Here is an 8641-nt window from a genome sequence, read left to right on the forward strand (position 1 = left end):
AACGACGTCTTCAAAGCACAACAGTGGTCGAAAGACAATCCTGTCAGATAGAGACCGGAGGACAATAAAACGGATTGTATCAGCTAAAAAGAGGACCACTGCAGTGAAAATTACATCTGAACTCAAATCCGGCCTACAGAACCCTGTTTCATCGAAAACAGTGCAACGGGAATTTCATAAAATGTAAATTTATGGCAGGGCCGCTATCGCCAAACCCCTGGTCACAGCAGTAAATGCGAAGAGGCATATCCAGTGGTGCAAGGGCCACAAGGCGTGAACTCATGACCAGTGGAAACACGTAATGTGGTCCGACTAATCGACCTTCACCTTATTTCCAACAACTGGTCGTGTTTACATATGGAGAGCACCGTCGCAGTCCTATGATACAGACTGTCTGCTCCCAACTGTATAGCATGGGGGTGGTTCTGTTACAGTATGGGCAGTGATATCGTGGTTTTCTGCAGGTTCCATTATAGCCCTGCATGGAATGATGAATGCTAAGGCGTATGAGGCCACTTTGGGGGACCAGGTTCTACCCATGGCCCAAATATTGTTCACTGATGGTGATGGCATCTACCAAGATGATTTGACACCCTGTCAGGCTGCAAAAACGGTGAAATCATGGTTTGAAGAGCATGACCAGAAGCTATCACACCTCCCCTGGGTCCCACAATCACCAGATCTGAACATCATTGAGCCATTGTGGTCTGAGTTAGAAAGGCGTGTTCGGTCTCATTACCCTCGTCCATCTCTTAAGGAACTGGAGTACGTTTTGGAGGAACAATGGTACAAAATTCCACACACCGCGATTCAGGAGCTGTATACGTCCATTCCATGTCGGATCCAAGCTGTTTTGGACGCAAAAGAAGACCCCACACCATACTAGGTATGATTTTCACACTTTTGCAAACGTTTTACATTTTTTGTCCAACCCCTATATATATATATATATATATATATATATATATATATGTGTGTGTGTGTGTGTGTGTGTGTGTGTGTTCGAGAATAAGCCTGGAACGTCTGGAGAAATTTTAACTAAACTTGGCACACATATTACTTACATTCTGGAAAAGAGTACTATCGGGGTAAGACTCCTAGCGCAATTAGGGGTGAGTGGAAAGAAATGATATGAATTTGTTGTTTAACGTCCCATGATTATGCACTTTATAATAAGGGACATGATGATTAAAGCAAGATAATGATTATGTTCGAATTGGTGGAATGAGAAAGTGGAAGGAAACGGAGTACCCTCATGAAACCCATGCACATGGTGTTGTGTGCCATAAGCTTACTTGGCCGGAGATCGAACTAGGCACTCCAAGCAGCAGAGATGAACGCTCTACCACTGAGCCACTGTCGAAGGCCGGCTATTCTGATTGAGATTTTAAAGATCGTTTTCAATTCCACCAGGCGAATTCTGGGATGGCCCCTCTAATTGGAGCCCTGGCCGACTTCTTTCCACTTCCCGTCTATTGTTGTTGTAAGTGTTTAAGTGTTGATGAGTCATATGTAAAATAGTCTTAGTAGCTATAGCTGTAGATAGTAAAATAATAAAGAAAAATGTATATATACTTTATTTATCTATTCTTCTAAGTGTGTTAGCAGAATTTTCCGAAGTCTCAGTTAATCTAGGAAATGTCATACTTTGACGAAAGATGTGGAAAACTGCTTACCGTGCCACTAAAAAGTTTAAGAGGTGACGCGACACAGCGTTATTCTTGGTTGTTCAGATAGCCTGTCTTCGGAATGTTCCTGTACCCGTGACTTATCTTCGTTGAAAAAACTACAATGAGAAGCAAATGCTGTGAAGCAAACTATAGAAAAAAGTTTGAAGACATACAGGGAATACGAAACGAAACGAAGTCGACACATTTGAGAACTTCGTGATTTGAATGAGCAGGCTAAAATAGATCCCTTCTGGACTGACATATATCGCTTAGATATATATACTTTTTGTTCGAACTGATGTCACACACGGACGTCTCTGACGAGGGAGCAAGGGAGACGGCTCCTCAAAATTGTTGCCCCTCAGGACCCCCCTGTTTTAACACAGAGATCTGAAAAAAATCTGATAAATACTACTAGGTGGGCTGAATGTTTATGCACAATTTCAATCTTGTAGGTGCAATAGTAAGCCCGCCAAAATATATTTATATATATATATATATATATATATATATATATATATATATATATATATATATATATATATATATATATATATACCGACAATGTCCCATATTCCCGTATACAGAAGGATATTTTGTAAAAATTCCCTGAGACATCCCTAATTGCCCTAGGACTATAATCCGCTCATCATTCTGTTCAGAATAGAACTGCCTTTCAGACGGTATGACTCACGTGTCTCCATCATGTATCTGAGTCGGGAAAATCCCGAAGAAAGGGATTTTTTGGTTTAAAATATCCCTTTTCCCCAACTTTTTGCTCCTCTGGCCCCCTGTTTTAACACAAAGATCTGGAAAAAAGTCTGATAAATACTACTTGGCGGACTGAATGTTTGTGCAAAATTTCAATCTTCTACGTGCAAAAATAAGCCCACCAAAAAATAATGAACATAGGCTTAATAAAAGAAAAATATTGTTTAAAATTATGACGTAATCACCTCCTATGTCTCGACGCAGGAAGGTGTGAAACCATACGTAACGTCTTCTACAATGCCTCTGGACTTGAAAAACAAACAAACAAACAAACAAAAAACAAACAAACAAACAAACAAAACGGACGAAAAAGCTCAAATAGGAGAGTTATAACGCAATGTACCATGAAACACCCGTATGGTACAAATTGTCCCATAAGATCCCGAAAGTGTTAAGGCTGAAAGTACTTGGAAGAAGTAAAGGAATAGGAGCAGGACATGAATGTTACATTTGTTGTTAAGATGTATTGGAATGTATATATCTATATGAAATTTGTTCTCTGTGAAAGAATAGTCTTCTGAGTGCAGTGGTATAATGAAATCAAACAGGAGAGACTACGAAAGATTACAAATAATAGGTAAAATCTTTGAGTGTTACGTCCCACGCTTATGCCGGCTAGGCTAAAGGAAGCGGTGTTTGTGAGAAATGAATGAAATGGTGGAATGAAGAAAGTAGGAGGAAACGGGAGAACCCCGAGAAAACCCATGCACACGGTGTTTGTCCACCGCAAAGTTTACTTGCCACAATTAATAGGAAGTATTATGATATTAGTATTATGATAATAGTTATGTGAAGGGAATATTATAGAACGTGAATGGTAAGAAAAAACGCAAATGTTTCAGACCATAGGACTAAAAGCAGATTTGTTTGAAATTTGGAAGAGAAATATTTGAGTTAAGAAAAAGTAGGTACAGGAACTAACTAACTAATTGTAGGAGTGTTTTGAACTTTTTGAGTAAACGTATGATATCATGAAGATAACACAACTAAGAAGAATTAATATTAGAAGAAAATTCTGAAAAGTAGGAAAAGAGAAATATGGAAACAAAGTTGCACTGAAGAATATAAAACAATGTCCAGGAAGTGAGTGTGAATTAAGAAGAGAAATCGACAAAGACGGGGAAATATATAATGGACGTAAAGGTGACTAGAGGAATAATAGAGGATTGTATATGCAGGTAAATTCAGTAAAAATACAAAGGAAAGCTACTACGACAATATGGAAATTAAGAAGGAAATAAATCTTGAACGAGCAAATGTTTAAGACGATGGAAAGAATACGTTGAGTTGTATGACCAAAAGAATAAACTGTGTGATTTGGGCATTCAGAAAGAAAAATGAAATGAAATCTCTGAGTTTTACGTCCCACAGTTATGCCGGTTAGGCTAAAGGAGACGGTGATTATGAGAGATGAGTGAAATGGTGGAATGAAGAAAGTGGGAGGAAACGGGAGAACCCCGAGAAAACCCACGAGCACGGTGTTTGTCCACCACAAAGTTCACTTGGCGGAGGCTGGGATCGAACCCGGGACCCCAAGCACCAGAGGTGAACGCTCTACCACTGAGCCACCGCGCCCCCCAGCATTCAGAAAGAAAACGAAGTAAACGAAACCGCAACGAATATGGAATAATAATAATAGACAAGATCAAGAATATACTGTGAGATGAACAATTAAAAGGTGGACACTATACTTACTGCGTATTTTCAGAACAGAAAAGGTAATAGAGCTCCCTCGTGGCTAAGCGGTTAGCGCACACGCCTTTGGTTTGAAAGGTCCAGGTTCGATTCCGGGCGGGAGTTCATGTGGTTCGGATTCCATGTTAATCAGTAGGTCCCGTCTCATATAGCCTCGCTGCTGAAAGCTACATTAAACTCAAAATCAACTCAACTCAAGAAAAAGCAACATTCGAAATTTGTAATCAAATGATGAGAGAGTCGTCAAAAGGCTTCTTACAAAGAATTAAGACTTCATTAACTAAAATAATCGATTTGATTTTTAGTTTAGCGTCCCTTTTAGCAGCGAGGCTAAATACATGGACCTACAACTTAACATGAAATCCGAATCACATGAGCTTCTGCCGGGAATCGAACTCGGGTCTCCCGTGCCAAGGGCGCATACGCTGCCGCTTAACCAAGAGGGAGGTCACTAAAATAATCGAATTAAATGTATGAGAATTGTAGAACTACACTGGCACAACTGCATTCAATAACATCCGGTAGGACTTCACGGATCTGGTTCAAAGTTATCACATAAGAGTATGGTGATTCATTCAGGGTATATTTATCTATTATATTTATCTATGCTATATAATACAACCTTGTGAACATATTGACTTTGGTAACTGGGATTCGCATTTCAATGACACTTTGCTCATACATTGAGTGCCTTATTACCGTGGTCCAGTTCGACGATGGGTGTCGTGGGGGCAAAGGGGAGCTTAACTCCTATCCCATATAGACGTGACAATGACTATGGAGCTAAAAAGAAAGAAAAAACGGAATAAATGCCATTCGCAAGCTTTTGCACAACTGAACACAAACGAAAGAGAGCCTAATTACTGAACCATGTGTAGTTTTTGAGATCTAGCATGAAAAATATCCAAACATTTAATTTTTTCCGGGGTACGGCCATCGTCACACACATGCTTTTTTCGTGTTTTTACCTGTCCTTACTTTATCCTCCATGTCCTATTTTTTTTCAATAGTTTATTCACATAGAGAATTACTTTGTGGCCTAAGCAGCAATTTCCAGCACATTGCCCTCCTGAGATATTATGCCCCCAAAGTGGCATCAAAATTACAAATTTCAACTTTCGGATCCCCATAAATCCATCGATACCAGCAGTATCATATCTTCGGATATTTCTGCAGACTCTTTACATGCAATAGTATTCAGCACAAAACTTATGAACCCCCCACTTTATGCCATTCCAACATAGAAACCCTTTAAAAGTGTAATTTTCTCTACTTTTTCTGGTGTTCTTATGTATCGGTTTGCAACCCTGCGTATTTATTTAGAAGCAAGAGTATATATTCTCCGTCTACCTCAGTCTCTCTCGTAAACATTCGTTTTTGTTTGGTATTCGTCTTGAGCAACAGTAGTTTTCATACACACTTGCAAATACAAAAAATGACACTCCACCGACAACAAAGATAGCCACCATTCAGGAACACTTGTACATACGACAACGTGAATAGTGTTATTGACATTCTCATACGCAAAGTTCTTCACACTCCAATTTTTATAATTTTCGGAGATGGTCGAGCAGCAACCTGCTCTGGACCACTTCGTATGGATTGGCCCGAAAGTAATTTTCAGTGATGAGGCGCTCTTTTTGTTGAAAGGTTCGTGACCATCGAGCACTTATGGAAAAGTCATTATATCCATGAGTGACTGTGTGGTATGGCATTTCGGCTGAAGGCGTAATTGGGCCGTACTTTTTCGAAGATGGCGCCAAAAATGCATTAACAGTGATCGGCGAACAGTACCGCAATATGTTAATAGAATTGTTGTAGTCTGAACTGAATTGTACGAATGTTGAGGAAGTATGGTTTCAACAAGATGGCGCAACTTGTCACACATCGTCTCCAACAATGAACTTGTTACGAGAGAGGTTCCCTGGCCGGGTGATTTCTTGCAACGGTGATGTGAATTGGTCACTCAGATCTTGTAATTTGACACCATGTTATTTCTTTCTGTGGTGGTGGTATTTGAACTCTCGTGTTTACGTCAATACACTACAATCACTTCCAGAGCTCAAGGCTGAGATTAAGTGTATAATTTCAGAACTAGAGGTGAAAGTATGTCGAAAAATAGTGGAAAATTTCATCGAAAGATCGAGAGTGTGGTTGCAGAGTAGAGTAGGGTATTTTAATGATATCATATTTCATTCATAATCGCAGGTAGCATACACAATGTAAAAATATGTAAATTACTTAATTTAATCAATAAATTTGTATGTTATAATGCACTCAAAAGTTGCCTTCTTTATGTGACACCCTTTATAAGAGAAATGAGAAATATGTTTCACAGTTTTCAATTTGAAAGTATTTTTATCTGGTACTGGCAGAACATTGCCAGTTCGGTACTGTAAGACAGGTCACAAGGTGACATCTTTCCTTGTTACTCATTAGTAGATAATTTAATCGTGATAGTATTGTCACTTTCTATGGTCTAATAGAACACATATGAAATCTATGATAATACAGTATCAGCAGCTTACCACAATAAGTAGAATTAAGCACCCTGTACAAAATATTACCAAATGTGATCATTCCTAGGTCCTTGTGAAAAATGGCCTGACAACAATATGCTTGTAGATGCCGTGAATATAAGTATTGTATGTTATTTGTGGCAGTATGCGACTAAGAAGACGTACATGCCGATGCGGTATCATTTAATTACAGGTTGAACTACGGGCCGAAGAAAGGAAGTGACTGAAAGGCAAAGGGGAGCCAGTATCTTCTGGCTTCAACATGGACGTACCCTGCGGGAAACGGTGCAGTGCGTTGCCGTCTTCGAATCTACGGTCAGTACTATTCATACAAAGTACAGGACGTCTCGCAAAAACTAATTTTCATGGTCAAGAAACCCATCATGTCCGGGCGCGATCATAAACATCTGGAGAGATGAGCGACCTCTAAACAGTTCCAAACCCGGGACGAACTGCTGCAGGAGTACAACAATGCAGGACATAGTCGTTAAGTCTCTGAGCGAAACATACGACGAGAACTGCATCGTGTAGGCATATTCAGTCGTGTTACCAGGGTTCACCCCATCCTGACTGCCATACATAAGAAAAATCTTCCGTTGTGGATTACGTGTCCATCTGGATAATGTGGTGTTGTTATTTGTCCAGTTTCTGCGAGATGGAATGCGATGTACTACAGCAACTCCCTCCTGACCAAAGTCAAAGAGGATTCCCGATGGGGTCACTCGGTCGAAAAAGTGTAACACGCTTTTTCAGGCCAGCCCCCCTGAATGAGGTTTTCCTGGGTTTTCCTCATTCACACCAGGCAAATGCCGGGGTGGTACCTAACTTATAGGTCCCAGGCCGCTCCTTCCCTCCCCAATCCTTTCTTCCTTCCCTTTCCCCGGATTGTGTGCTCGCCGAGGGACGTCATCCCTCAAATCGTGACGGGCTAAATGGCCTTAGATGCCGAAAGCCCAAAAATCTAAATCTTAAATCCTAAAGTCAAAGAGGCTTTGAGAAGAAAACGGTCACAAACGCTGAAGGATGGCGTCATCAACGTGCATGATCACGCGCCACGACACAGTTGCCACGGCGCACTCGTATGGCCACGACAGCCGTCACAGCTACGAACAAAATTTGGTTGGGAGATCCTAGATCATCCTCTGTATAGCCCTGATCCATCGCGTTGCGATTCCATTTTTCTGGTCCCCTCAAGGAGCACTTGGGAGAACAAAAATTCCACGTCGATGATGAAGTTAAAACGTGTGTGCTGAAATGGCTGAAAGATTGTCCCAAAGAATTCTAAGGAACATTCCAAAGAGATATGGGCACTCTCACACCGATGGGACAAGTTTGTACGTGTACATGGGGAGTACCTTGAGAAAGAATAGTAATTGATTCGAATGTCTTTTTCTCTATGTAACAGAGAATAAGAAATTTCTGTTAAAATTTTAAGGATCCTCGTATATATATATATATATATATATATATATATATATATATATATATATATATATATATATATATATATATATATAAACCTTATCATTAAAACTCAAAAAGTTTGCCCTATGCAATATATGCTGTTATACATGTATACATATACATATACATATGCATAAAACATGTAAAACATATATAACATGTTTTACACTTTTCTGTTTTTCACTAACTGTCCCAATCGGGAATTAAGCATATAGTAGGCATGCTGATTTAATGACAAAATATGCTGTGAATAAAGGTTAAACAATATTTGGAAAATTTATCAATTGTAAATGATTTGAACCTGAAAAATTGTTTTAGCAAAGACAGAAATACTGGCTGTGAACCTGGGAGTGGTATTACATATACAGTAAAAGCATAAATTTCAACTATGATATACCAGTAAACATTTATTATTATTATTATTATTATTATTATTATTATTATTATTATTATTATTATTATTATTATATTTCTTAAAAATGCGTGATAGCAAAACTAAAAAATTGATTACTTAAAAAGAGA

This window comes from Thermobia domestica, chromosome 7 (assembly GCF_964235325.1).
Source record: "Thermobia domestica chromosome 7, izTheDome1.hap1.1, whole genome shotgun sequence".
Lineage (NCBI taxonomy): Eukaryota > Metazoa > Arthropoda > Insecta > Zygentoma > Lepismatidae > Thermobia > Thermobia domestica.